We start from the raw sequence: 15,598 nt of genomic DNA on the forward strand, positions 1-15,598 counted from the left end.
TTTCCTCAGAGGACCTACATGTTGCCTCACAACTGCCGGTGACTCCAGTTCTAGGGGATCCATTGATGTCCTTTTCTGGCCTCCATAGGCACCAGACATGCCCATGATACACAAACATATATATACAGGCAAAAGGCCCATACACATAGTATAGTAAAATATTTAAAATAACAGCTCTATGTATACATACACTTCTATGTATCACAGAGCAAGTATGAGAGATTTTATGTTCTCATAAGGATGATATAGTACTGTATTGTCAGGCACCTATAATGCTAGGTAGAGGATGTAATTTAACAGGCATTATTTGATTCTACTTTCATGCCAAAATCTTTAACTGGCTTAATTCCTGTTCAAGCCATGTCATGTCCAGAGGAGAGCAGTTCACAGCACTTTTCCACTCTTTAACTCTTAGTCCTTCTTTCACAATGTGGCACTGAATCTTATCAGAAAGGGTTGATATGAATGTACCATCTCAGACTGAACATTCTCAGTACTTTACCCTAAGCTCTTTGACCAGCTAGGAGTTCTTATATTAACCACTACTCACTCACTACAATAAGGCTCTCCTCTGGCTGAGTTTGAGAGCAGCACAAATCTGACCCTGCCTTACCAATAACTCATTGGTTGGGCAATAACCAGTGCCTGCCACTGAGAATTTCATTTATCACTCATGTCTTCTGGGAGCAGCATTGTCCACCCATGCGGGCACTTGTATTTAAACTTCTATTTTTAGCTTACAAAAAAATGGTATTTCATAAGACTTCTTCATTTTCTCCTAGTTTTGGCTAGCCCTTCTCTATCCCTTCTGTTGCACACCTCTTATCTCCATCACCTCTTAAACATTTAGCATTCAGCATTTTACCCTGCCCTATTCTTTAATGCATAATTGTTCTACAATCCTCCTATTTTCATACAGTATCTTCTCATACAAGTTTACTTTTTAACCTTGGAATTCTGCAAGTCTCCATAATTCATGAAGTAAACATGGTGAACCATAGAGCATTTTCATGATATGTATTCCTGAGACAGACCAAAGCATCACAGAGAGGCAAGGTTGTCATGTGGAATATTCTTTGCCTCCAGGTTAGTCCTACTGTGGGCTTCAATCATAGCACAGTGCATTTCACACAAGTGACAATGGTATCCCTCATCCTTCTTGTCACCTTTTGTTATGCTCAGGAAAGAAATAATAGAATTATTAACAATTCTAATGATTATATGATAGACAACATTTTTATAATTTTTTAAATTAAAATGAGATTATATCATTTTCCCCTTCAGTCTTCTCCATCTAACCCTCTTTTGAAACCCCCCCTTTGCTTCCTCTGAAGTTCATAACTTTTTTCTTTATTATTGTTACATATATAAATGCAAAAATAATATAAATATAACCTTAAGAGTTCATTTAGTATTACTTTTATGCATTGATGTTAAATGTTGCAGTGTTCGTTGTATGGTAAATACCTAGCATTACTCTGAAAGTACTGTGGTAGTAAACAATGTGGCTATATTTGCAATTGTGCAGTCAAGAAAAGGATTCTCCTACTAATCTACCCTGTTAATTTCAAATAAAGGTTTTTAGATAAAGTTAATTGTCCCATAAATATGATGGTAGAAAGAGAATCAACAAGTGTACTAGTAGAACAAGATGTATCCTCAAACATATTTATATGGTTTTTTTCTCTTTACATGTTTTCCACCTATGAATATAGTTATCTTGAATGTATTCTTGACATCACCATAATAACAAGGAAGTGAATGGAAAGGTGTAAAAGGCACAGTGCATATGATCTTCTCTCCCAAACTAGATTATTGGGGGAGGTTATGCTTAAACCTGTTCTGCTGTTTCTTTACAGCCTCCTCCTAAAGTCTTTTTTAATGTACGGTGTAAGATGATGCTCCATTCACTCTTCAGGGACTTCATATTGTCTGATTTTTTAAAAAAACAATTTATTTGGAGACTCACATTGGTCTCTGTCATTATTGGCAGCCACAGAGATAGTATGAACATCTTCCTTATATGACTGGTAAGCATCCGTTTTTGGTACATCCTTGCCAACTGGTGATGTGTGTTTGCCATTTGTAGGGGATAGAGCAGCGGTTCTCAACCTTACTAATGCTGTGACCCTTTAGTACAGTTCCTCATGTTGTAGTGACCTCTAACCATAAAATTATTTTTGTTGCTACTTCATAACTATAATTATCTATTGCTATGAATTATAATGTAAGCATCTGTGTTTTCTGATGGTCTTATATGACCCTTGGCATCAGAACCCACAGGCTGAGAACTACTGAGATAGAGACACAAACTAGGATCCTGTTAACTTTCATGAAATGTACTACTAAGTCATTTACAGTGGAATATTTGAATGTTTTTAGATAGTCTATTCTCTTAGAATATTCTTTCACAGAAGCATGCACAGATTATAGAAGTATAAATACAGATATGATGAAACGACTTTGATGTTTCCCATTGACACAGTATGATGAAAATGTACCAAATAGTTTTGCCAGCCTATGCTTTTTATAAATGGGTCAAAATATCACAGTGAGCCAAGAAAAAGTCATCTATGGAGCATCTAAGGTACTGAGGTTAAGTTCTGATGTTGGCCTGTTCATACGACAGAACATTTGGTTTTCCTATGCTTAGGTAGCTGTTGATAATGCCTCTAATATTTTTTAATTCATGTGTGTGGAAAATATTCAGATACAAAATGATATTGTCCTTAACAGTCCCAGTAAAGACAAGTTCATACTATAGGGTAGGAAAAAATACAAGAAAATTGAAATAACTGTATTTTATCAGACCTCCATGGATTAAAGCCTGACTTCAATAACAACAGAAACAATGAGAAGCCTCCAAACACATGGAAACTGAACTACTCTCTACTCATTGATCACTGGGTCAGGGAAGAAAGAAAGAAATTAAAGACTTTCTAAAATTCAATGAAAATGAAGGCTCAACATACCCAAACTTATGATATACAATGAAACAATGTGAAGAAGAAAGTTCATAGCACTAAGTACATTCATAAAGAACTTAGAGAGATTCTTGGAGAATCTTCATAAAGAGCTTGGAGAGTAGATGGCAGGAATAATCAAACTCAGGGATGAAATCAATAAAATAGAAATAAAGACATTACAAAGAGTGAAACTAAGAGTTCTTTGAGAAAATCAACAAGACAGACAAATGCTTAGCCTAACTAACTAAAAGGCAGAGAGACAGTATCCAAATTCGCGAAATCAGAAATGAAAAGGGAGAGATATCAGACACTGAGGAAATCCAAAGAATCATTATGTCTTCAAACGCCTGTATTCACAAAATTGGAAAATCTAAATAAATTATTTTCTTGGTAGATACCATTTACCAAAGTTAGGTAAAGATCAGGTAAACAATTTAAATAGTCCTATAACCCCTAATGAAATAGAAGCAAACCGAATCCAAGAAAGCATCTTCAACAAATTGTGTTGGTCCAACTGGATGACTGCATACAGAAGAATACAAATAGATCCATATTTATCTCCCTGTACAAAACTCAAGTCCAGGTGGATCAAAGACCTCAACATAAACCTGGATACACTAAATCTAATAGAAGACAAAGTGTGGAATAGCCTTGAATGCATTGGTATAGGAGACAACTTCCTGAACAGAATACCAACAACACAGGCTCTAAGATCGACAAGGAAAAATGGGACCTCATGAAACTGAAATGCTTCTGTAAGGGAAAGAACATTTCCAATAGGACAAAACAGCAGCCAACAGAATGGAAAAGGATCACTAATCCTACATCTGACAGAGTGCTAATATCTAAAATACATAAAGAACTCAAGAAACTAAACACCAATAAACCAAATAACCCAATTACAAATGGGGTACAGAGCTAAAAAATTCTCAATTGAGGAATCTTGAATGGCCAAGAACCACTTAAGGAAATGTTCAGTGTCCTTAATCATCAGGGAAAAGCAAATCTGAGATTCCATCTTACACCTATCTGAATGACTAAGATAAAAAATTCAAGTGACAGCACATGCTGGAGAGAATGTGGACCAAGGGGAAACCCTCCTCCATTGCTGGTAGGAGTGCAAACTTGTACAACCACTTTGGAAATCAATCTGGTGTTTTTCCAGAAAATTGTGAATAGATCTACTTCAAGACCCAGGTATACCACTCCTAGTCATATACCCAAATGATGGCCCACCATACCAAAAGGATACTTGTTCAACTATAGTCTTAGTAGTAGTATTCATAACAGCCAGAAACTGGAAACAAAGCAGATACCCCTCAACAGAAAGGATAAAGAAACTGTGCTACATTTACACAATGAAATACTACTTAGCTATAAAAAAAAACAAGGAAAATTTGAAATTTGCAGGCAAATGGATGAAACTAGAAAAGATCATCCTTAGTGAGGTAACCCATACCCAGAAAGGCATGTATGCTATGTATTCACTTATAAGTGGATATCACCATAAAGTTTAATATAAGCATACTACAATCCACAGACCCAAAGAAGCTAAACAACAAGGACAGTCCAAGGGAAGATGCTTGAATCTTACTCAGAAAAGGAAATAAAATGGATATCAGAGGTGGATGGAGGGAAAGGTTTGGGCAGGAGAAGGGGTAGGGAGTGGAACAAGGATGAAGATCGGGTGTGGGGAAAGGAGGAGTGAGAGGGATTGGAGAGAGAACAGGAATTGGTGAGGGAGCATCTCTAGCATGAAGGAGGTTCCTGGAAGTCTATGGTGGTGACCCTAGCTGAAATGTCTAGCAGCAGGAGAAATGGAGCCTGAAGTGACCACCTCCTGTAGTCAGGTGGGACTTCTAGTAGAATTAGGGGGGACACCACCCCACTCATAAATGTTCGACTCAAATTTTGTCTTGCCTTAAAGAAGTGTAAGGATACATATGGCACAGAGATTCTGGCCCAACTTGAGACCCACCACAATGAAGAGAGCCAACCCGTCACATTACTAACTATGCTCTGCTATGTTTGCAGACAAGAGCCTGGCATAACTGCCTTCTGAGAGGCTTCATCCAGTAGCTGATAGAAACATTCAGAGACCCACAGCTTGAGGAGTCTTGTGGAAGAGTGGGAGAAAAGATAGAAAGAGTCTGAGGGGTCAAGGACACCACAAAGAGACCTGCAGAATAAACTCACCTGAGCTCATAGAGGCTCACAGAGACTGAACCATAAACCAAAGACCAACCATGGACCTAGGCCTCCTACACATGTGTAGCAGATATACAGTTTTGTATTCGTGTGGGTTCCACTAACAATTGGAGTGTGGGCTGTCTCTGACTCTGTTGCCTGCCTCTGGATTCCTTTCACATTGCTAGGCTGCTTTGCCTGCCTTCAGTGGTAGAGGATACATTTAGTCCTGATGCTACTTGATGTGCCAGGGTAGGTTGGTACCCCTCGCTGAGGAGAAGTGTGGGGTGTCGCGGGAGGGATGTGAGGGTGAGACTTGGAGGAGAGAAGAGAGGGGTCTGTAATCAGACTTTAAAGTGATTAATTAATGAAGAAAAAAATTAAAGGGACAAGGACTCTTGTTGCATTGCTCAAATAAAGTGACAGAGTTCACAGTGCAAGAGAGAGATAGACAGACAGAGAGGGAGGAGGAGGAGGAAAAGAAGAGAGGAAAGGAGAAAGACCCAGTCTTCTTCATACCTGCTATGTAGTTATGGTTGCAATGGAGGTGTCATATCTGGATGGCCACATTTTATGACACTCATAGAAGGTTCCTAACATAATGTTGCCTGAGGGATTTTAATATGCAAAGGCAAAATGAGACTGGTCCTGAATCCTTTTTCAGTGCATTTGCCTAAGGTAAAGCAAGTCCTCATAGTACCTCAAAGAGATCATCAAGAATATAGTTGTCATATCAGTGTAAGTGTCCATGTGATAAGAATCACTGTCCGAGATAGCTGGTCTCCATCTTCATAAATCAGTAATGATAATGCTCCTAACCCTTCATAGCACCCACTTGCTGTGAGTGCTCAGATTTGGTGAACCTGGTGAACCTAAGTTTGTATGACTTTTTTTTATAGCCACAGTGCTTATGTTGAACCCATGAATGTTGAGAGATTAATTGTATGAAGGTTTGACTGCACTGTTGTTAACCTGTCAGCCATGTGGTAAGTATAGTTTATTTTCGTGTTTCAGGTTAAGAAAGGATGGATGTTCCTGAACTGCAGTTAAGCCAGAACTCATCCAAGTTTCCAAGTAAAGATCATGTGTCATGAGAATGGATAGATGGTAAAGATAATTGTATCCTGACACAAGTTTTTGCACGACTTTAGTTGTCATAGTCTATTCAAAAGAACATGGTCACCCTAAACTCATTGCTGACAGTCCTTACAAATTGTTCAGTAAGTGATGAAGCGCAAACATTACAGAGGTAAGTGATGATGAAGCCCATTAACCTTCTTTGATACCATTTTGGGTTTCTTTAGGAGGTGGGGGGGCATTAGGAATCTGCTAAAATAGAAGTGATGAAATTATCAGGAATTTTAGTCATCAAAATCCCATACTTTTATTGTGGTAGAGAAAACAATCTATTTTTAACCTGTGTACATTGAGGAGTTGAATGTGTTCTAATTCATTGTTTGAAAATGCCAGAATGAAAAGCTCATAGTGTGCTTGCTAATTTAAACATTTTAAATAAAAGAAATATATAATATGTGTACCTTACATTCATCCTGGAGTCCAGGTGTCCTTTAACAGTGATATTGGTCAAGGTAATACACAAGAGTCCTGGGAAACAAATCATATATTAAAACATGTTTGTGCATGTTATTTTTTTCCTTTCTTCTTTTTTATTGGGGCAGGGGGTTGGTCAGTGTATCCAGGGCCTCGTGCACACTAGGTAGGCACCATATCTCTGAACTATAATTGTAAACCTTCATTTTCAGCTTTCTTTTGAGACAGGATATCACTCTCTGCCCAAGCTAATGTTGAACTTACTTTGTAGCCCACACAAGCCTTAAACTCTGCTTTTCCTGCTTAAACCTCTGTAAATTCTGGGGTTACAAACCTGTGCCATCAAGTCTTCTCATATTGTTTTTTTTACAGATTCTTCCAAGGAAATCATTCTGGTTGTGGAAATACTTTAACTGTATGCTGCTCCTAAACAGATAAGTGATCTAGTAGTCATTCTATAGTATAGATTACCTGAATGTCAGCATCTGCTTAGATGCATAGGTGTGCCTAACATGATGCTACCATTTTTTTTTCTACAGGTATCCTGTTTGTGTATTTATTAGTTTCAGATACATTGCATAAATTACTAGGGAAATTTCATGTTTCTCCAACATTTCATTATGTATTTTCCATGTGTTCCTACCTCTTAATTATCTGCATATTTCCTATATTATCTGCTTATTAACAAGCTATATGTGTTTAATGTACACCATGGTAGAAGCAATCATAAGATTCCCTATAATTTTGGTTGTGTCCATCACTTTGATATTAATGGTGTATTTTCACAGGTATTCTTTAAAGAGAATGAGAGTACCCTTAACAAAGCTCGGCCCATGACCATCTGCAGGAATTCAGGTAGTAGAGATGGATCCCAAATGATACAATGAGCTTGAGAATTTTAGTACAAGGTATGCACCTAATGCATTGCCTTCAATGCACTTATTGAGACAGTGCAAGAACTCATGAGTGCCACAAAGCAATCTTTAAGAGTTTCATTTTTCATATTTGGATAGTTGCCAGTGATTTACAATCATATTTTCACATTCATAGGTAAGTGATGGTGGTGCCACTGACCATTTTGTAATATGTATTTTAATCTGCTAAGCTCAGAACTAATAGAGTCTGTAGAAATTTTTGAGAACATGAGTTTGTTGCTGTATTTGGACAGAACATCTATGTTGAAATTGTGGATGTGGAAGAATTGGTTGTGTCGGCATTTGTTGACACTGTTATTGACCAGCCAGAGCAGTGGGAAGAACAGTGTGTTTTGAGATTTTTGATCAAGAAGTTTTAGATGCTCTTAAGTTATGGAAATTAGAAGCATTCTGAGTATCCGGGTAACACTGTAGTATCCATAAGTAATCAGTATGGGCCACAGAATGGTCCTAGGAGAGGAAAACTGTATATCTTAACAAATATTTTCACATGAATTTTCCCCTTTCATTTCCTTCAAGAGAACCTAAGTGACACTTTCAAGACTGTGTCAACTTATACACATATCGGCAGTAGCATGCACAGTGATCCAGATAATGTCTGTAGGGCACTTTACGGCAATACGGACTGTAGTCAGACATTGTGGACATCCATTGCACAGGTAAGTTGTCAAAACACAAATATGCCTATAATAACCTTAGTAAGCTTTGTACTCTTCTGCCATTGTTGACAGAAATGTTTATTTGGCAAACATAATGGTAGAGGTGTAATCAGTGATGTAGGTCATTTTTACCATGACCATCATACTGGGCAATGGAGTTTTTGCTAATATCCTCTTTTTACCTCATCTCCTTTCACAAGGAGGCCTCTAGTCTTTGAAACTCTGTAAATATCCAAGTATCATGATGTGGTATGGTGACTGTGGGCATAATTGTCCTATAGAATAATTGTATGCTGTGTCATTCTGAGATAGGTCAAAACATCACAGTGAGATAGATAATGTTTGCCATTATGTGAAACATTAGTAGTAACCAGGTTAACAATATGACTGAGACTCAGTACGGTAAAACATCTGATCCTCTACATCAAAGTCATTGAAGAGTTAATGTTACCACCATGTTGTCATGTTTCTTTTCACAGACAAATAAAGACATGACAGTGAGCTATTAAAGGTCATCAATGTGGGGGGCATTGCTGATACTAAGGTAAACATAAATATTTTCAAGACAGGATATCTAATTGTTCTGTGCTTCAGTATATGTTGATGGTGCCTCTTCTGCTTTTGTGGCAGGTGCTCAGAAATGTTGTTGTCCTTAGAAATTCTACTGAAAAGAGTTTACATATCTTACAAGACAGAGAAAATACATGCTGAACCTGAGGAATGTTGTGGGAGTCTTAACTTGTAAACCTGCTTGTAAACCAAGCATACTCCCTTTCGAGAAAGAATAGATTCACTCAACAATATATGTATCCAAGACTCAGCTTGGGTGTGTTCTTTAACAGTGATGTACACAGATAGTATAAGGAATAAACTATATCCTGAAACACATTTATGCAGTTTTCTTTTTTTTTTTTCTATTATTATAATTTATGCAAGTTTTCTTTTATTTTTCTATTATTATTTTTTTTTTTTAGCTAGGCTCAAACATAATGCCCTTTTTAAGGGATGGTCTCTTTGTGTTACTCAGTCCAAATATGAAGTCTCTCTGCAGCCAAGTCAGGCTGTAAAATTGCAAACTTTCTATGTCAGCCTACCTAGAAGCTTGTACATGGTTTCTTGTACATAATTATTCAGTTATCTTTGAACTATTATGGAAAGAATTATCTCCCCTGATCATGTTTGTAATAAGGTGGTCATATCAACAATGTAGGCCATCCAGTCTTCAATATCTATGAGATGTGTCTGAAATGGTGATGTGCATTTTCTTTGTGAAGATACTTTTACTGTCATAACTAACATACAGTATGGGGTTGGGCCACGTTCATTCCTTAGAGACCATAATTTTTTAGGTATTATTTAGAAATATTTTGGAAAGTTTTATTTTTGTATGGTCTAGCATGTATGTTTTTAATTCACTATTATCTCCATAGTATTATATGAGAACATCAAATTTGATTACATGCTTATAACAGTATACGAATTTAATGTTTTCCATGGTAGAGGCAAAAGAAAGGTTCCATGAATTTTCATCATTTTTATATTGATGGTGACATTCTTATAGGTATCTTCTGATGAGACTAAGAGTTTTCTTAAAGGACCTTCTGTAAATATTCCTGTAGCATAGATGAATTCTGAAATTAAGTTATGACCTCAACAATTTCATATGGACATACACAGTAAGACAATAGATAATAGATTTTCTGGGTGTTTCTCAGAGACTAATTAAGACTTCGCTGTTCCTTCAAGTGATCTTTAAGAATATATTACTCATAAATGAGTAATTACTAGTAAAATCCTAAATCACAGGGCAGAACACTTGATCTTTGTCTGTATAGGTAAGTGGTAATGGTGCCTCTAACTTTTCCTTTCAATATGTATGTCTTTCAGATGCTCAGGTCTGTAGTCTGAATCTTTAGCAAATCTAGTAAGCATGATGTCTTAGTATTTCTATTGCTAATCAAAACAAAACAAAAAACCACTATGACCAAAATCAACTAGAGGAGGAAAGGCTTTATTTCCGCTTACAGTTGCAGTTAGCAGTCCATCACTGAGAAAAGTCAGCCTAGGAAAGCAAACAGGGCAGGAACCTGGAGGCAGAAGCTGTATGGAACAGTGCAGCTTACTGGCTGCTTCTTGTGGCTTGCTCATCCCGCTTTCTTAAAGCACTTAGGACCACCAGCCCAGTGATGGCACCACCTATAGTGGTCTGAGTCCTTTAACTCAATCATCAGCCAAGAAAATGTACCACAGGCTTGCCAAAGGCCAATCTTGTGGGAGCATTTTCTGAACTGAGGTTCGTTCTTCCACAAAGACTCTAGATTGTGTCAAGTTGACATAAAACTAGCCATCACATATGAGTTTTTACAATTTAGATGGCCAGAAAACGAGGTTAAATCTATGAATGTTGATTACTTCTGGGTTCATGGGCATTGTTGATCTTGCAGCTCAGTATTAAGCATAATTTGTTCTGAGGTTTCAAGTCAAGGGAAGAATGGTATTCTTAAATTGTGCTTAAATCTTCTAAGTGTCCAGGTGGAGTTGAACTGTCCCTTAGTTGTTACAGGCAAGGGACTAAGACAGAGTTCTATTAGAACAAGCTGTACCCTGGAACATAACTTTTTATGATTTTTTTCCCTTTGAGAGAACACAGTCACTCTTAAAAACATTATTGATGGCACACTTTTTGCTGATTGGGTAAATGATGTCGGTATACCACAGGACAGTTCATCTCATCTTCAATAATAAAATCACTGAGACCTATACATAACATGGTGCCAAAATAATTTTGAATGTGTCTAATAAGATTTCAAGGACATTACAGATTTGAATATGTGCACATTCATTAATCAAAACCTGATTTTCAGACAAGTATATGAATGTTTATACAATACTTAAGAGCACTTGAGTCTCAGTGTTCAAATCTTCATTGAAGACAAGTAACTCATTCTGGATTCTAATGCAGCCAGATAGGATCCACATAAATTTCCATTCTCTCTGGTACTACCATTTTATCTCATATGATACTATCATTCTTCCAAATGTGAAATCACTGTTCTACATTTTAAAAAACATAAAAAAATAGGTCAATACTCAGCTGTGAACCCTAAAAGCTATAACAAGTAGGCTGACAAGATATGCCCACTGGTGAAATAGTAGCGGGACTACTCCAGGAGTAACAATCACTTTCTTTTTTTTTTTTTTTTTTTTTTTTACATAACATAGCTGAGTTTTTTTTTTATTTATTTTTTAATTGCTTCTAAAGATGCCTCTAGCCTTTTTTTTATTAATTTATTCTTGTTACATCTCAATGGTTATCCCATCCCTTGTATCCTCCCATTCTTCCCTCCCTCCCATTTTCCCCTTAGTCCCCTCCCCTATGACTGTTCCTGAGGGGGATTACCTCCCCTTGTATATGCTCATAGGGTATCAAGTCTCTTCTTGGTAACCTGCTGTCCTTCCTCTGAGTGCCACCAGGTCTCCCCCTCCAGGGGACATGGTCAAATGTGAGGCACCAGAGTATGTGAGAAAGTCATATCCCACTCTCTACTCCACTGTGGAGAATGTTCTGACCATTGGCTAGATCTGGGTAGGAGCTTAAAGTTTACCGCCTGTATTGTCCTTGGCTGGTGCCTTAGTTTGAGCGGGACCCCTGGGCCCAAATCTGCCTTTCATAATGTTCTACTTGTAGGTTTCTAGGACCCTCTGGATCCTTCTACTTTGCTATTCCTATGCTTCTCTCATTTAGAGTCCCAATAGGATGTCCTCCCCTCTGTCCCAGTTTCCTGGTAAGTGAAGGCTTTCGTGGGACATGCCCCTTGGGCTAGTATGCAGATATAAGTGAGTATATACCATTTGATTCTTTCTGCTTCTGGGTTAACTCACTCATTATGATCATTTCTAGCTCAATCCATTTATCCACAAATTTTGGGCATTCCTTGTTTTTAATAGCTGAGTAGTATTCCATAGTGTAAATGTACCACAGTTTCTTTATCCACTCTTCTACTGATGGACACTTAGGCTGTTTCCATGTTCTGGCTATTATGAATAAGGCTGCTATGAACATGGTTGAGCAAATTTTCTTGTTGTGTGCTGGAGCATCTTCTGGGTATATTCCAAGGAGTGGAATAGCTGGGTCTTAAGGAAGCCCTATTCCCATTTTTCTGAGATAGCACCGGATAGATTTCCAAAGTGGCTGTACTAGTTTGCATTCCCACCAGCAATGAAGGAGTGTTCCTCTCTCCCCACATCCTCGCCAGCATGTGGTGTCACTTCAGTTTCTGATCTTAGCCATTCTGATGGGTGTAAGATGGAATCTCAGAGTTGTTTTGATTTGCATTTCTCTGATGACTAAGGATGTTGAGCATTTCTTTAAGTGTTTCTCAGCCATTTGATATTCCTCTGTTGAGAATTCTCTATTTAGCTCCAATCCCCATTTCTCAATTGGGTTATTTGGTTTGGTGGTGTTTAATTTCTTGAGTTCTTTATATATTTTGGATATTAGACCTTTGTCAGATGTAGGGTTGGTGAAGATCTTTTCCCAGTCTGTAGGCTGTCGCTTTGTTCTCTTGACAGTGTCTCCTGCTTTAAAGAAGCTTCTCAGCCTCATGAGGTTCCATTTATTAATTGTTAACATTAAGGCCAGGGCTGTTGGTGTTCTGTTCAGGAAGTTGTCTCCTGTGCCAATATGTCCCAGCCTCTTCCCCACTTTTTCTTCTAAGTGACTTAGTGTCTCTGGTTTTATGTTGAGGTCTTTAATCCACTTGGATTTGAGTTTTGTGCAAGGTGACAAATATGGGTCCAGTTGCATTTTTTTACACATAGACTTCCAGTTAGATCAGCACCATTTGTTGAAGATGCTATCCTTTTTCCATTGAATGGATTTGGCTTCTTTGTCAAAAATAAAGTGACCATATGTGTGTGGATTCATATCTGGGTCTTTGATTCGATTCCACTGATCAACCAGCCTGTTGCTGTGCCAGTACCATGCTGTTTTAATTACTATTGTTTTATAGTACAGTTTGAGATCAGGTATGGAGATTCCTCCGGAGCACCTTTTATTGTACAAGATTGTTTGAGATCTTCTGGGTTTTTTGTTTTTCCATATGAAGTTCAGAATTGAACTTTCAATGTCTTTAAAAAATTCTGTAGGTATTTTGATAGGGATTGCATTGAATCTGTAGATTGCTTTTGGTAGGATGGCCATTTTTACTATGTTAATTCTCCCGATCCATGAGCAAGGAAGATCATTCCATCTTCTCAGGTCATCTTCAATCTCTTTCTTCAGAGTTTTGAAATTTTTTTCAAACAAGTCCTTCACTTGCTTAGTTAGAGTGACTCCTAGATATTTTATATTGCTTGTGGCTAATGTGAAGGGTGTGGTTTTCCTAATTTCTTCCTCTGCAAGCTTGTCATTTGTGTATAGGAAGGCTACAGACTTTTTTGAGTTAATTTTGTATCCAGCCAATTTGCTGAAGGTGTTTATGAGCTGTAGGTGTTCTCTGGTGGAATTTTGAGGGTCACTTATGTACACTATCATATCATCTGCAAATAGGGTTATTTGCCTTCCTCCTTTCCCATTTGGATACCCTTGATCTCCTTTTGTTGTCTTATTGCTCTGGCTAGAACTTCGAGTACTATGTTGAAGAGATATGGAGAGAGTGGGTAGCCTTACCTTGTTCCCAATTTTAGAGGAATTTCCTTGAGTATCTCACCATTTACTTTGATTTTGGCTATTGGCTTGCTGTATATAGCTTTTATTATGTTGAGGGAAGTGCTTTGTATCCCCGATCTCTCTAAAACTTTCAACATGAATGGGTGTTGGATTTTATCAAATGCTTTCTCTGCATCTAAAGAGATGATCATGTGGTTTTTTATTTTCAGTTTGTTTATATGGTGGATTACATTGATGCATTTCCGTATATTAAACCATCCCTGCATGCCTGGAATGAAGCCTACTTGGTCATGATGAATGATATCTTTGATGTGTTCTTATATTCGTTTTGCAAGTATTTTCTTTAGTATTTTTGCATCGATGTTCATAAGAGAAATTGGTCTGAAATTCTCTTTCTTTGTTGAGTCTTTGTGAGATTTAGATATCTATGAGACTATGGCCTCATAGAATGAATTTGGTAATTTTCCATCCATTTCTATCTTTTGGAGTAGCTTGAATAGTATCGGTATTAGCTCGCCCTCGTAGAATTATGCACTGAAACCATCTGGCCCTGGGCTTTTTTTGGTTGGGAGACTATCGATGATTGCTTCTATTTCTGTAGGGGAAATGTGACTATTTAGATTGTTTATCTGTTCTTCACTCAACTTTGGCAAGTGAAATTGTTCAAGAAAATCGTCCATTTCTCTTAGATTTTCAAATTTTGTGGCATATATGCCTTCAAAGTAGCATCTTACGATTCTTTGTATTTCTTCAGTGTCTGTTGTTATGTCTCCCTTTTCATTTCTGATTTTGTTGATTTCAATACTGTCTCTCTGCCTTTTAGTTAGTTTGGCTAACGGTTTGTCTATCTTGTTGATTTTCTCAAAGAACCAGCTCTTGGTTTTGTTGATTTTTTGGACTATATTCTTAGTTTCTAATTTGTTAATTTCAGCCCTGAGTTTGATTATTTCCAGGCGTCTACTCCTCTTGGGTGTTTCTGATTCTTTCTTTTTTCTAGGGCTTCCAGTTGTGTTGTTAAGATGCTTATGTGCGATGTTTCCAATTTCTTTTTAAAGGCACTTAGTGCTATGAATTTTCCTCTTAGCACTGCTTTCAATGTATCCCACAAATTTGGGTACGTTGTTCCTTTATTTTCATTGAATTTCAGAAACTCCTTGATTTCTTTCTTTATTTCTTCCCTGACCCAGGTGTCATTTAGCAGAGAGTTGTTTAGTTTCCACATACGTGTAGGCTTTTTGTTATTTCTGTTGTTATTGAATTGCAGCCTAAGACCATGGTGATCTGATAGGATACAAGGTATTATTTCAATCCTCTTGTATCTATTGAGGCTTGCTTTGTGACCTATGATGTGATCAATTTTGGAGAAGGGTCCATGGGGTGCAGAGAAGAAGGTGTATTCTTTCTTGTTTGGGTGAAAGGTTCTATAGATATCTGTTAGATCCATTTGACCCATGGCATTGGTTAATGATGTTATTTCTCGGCTTAGTTTCTGTTTCAATGACTTATCCTTCAGTGAGAGTGGGATGTTGAAGTCTCCCACTATTATTGTGTGAGGATCGATGTGTGGTTTAAGCTTTTTTTAGCAGATCTTTTACAAATGTGGGTGCCCTTGTATTGGGAGCATAGATG

This window comes from Acomys russatus, chromosome X (genome assembly GCF_903995435.1).
Source record: "Acomys russatus chromosome X, mAcoRus1.1, whole genome shotgun sequence".
Classification (NCBI taxonomy): domain Eukaryota; kingdom Metazoa; phylum Chordata; class Mammalia; order Rodentia; family Muridae; genus Acomys; species Acomys russatus.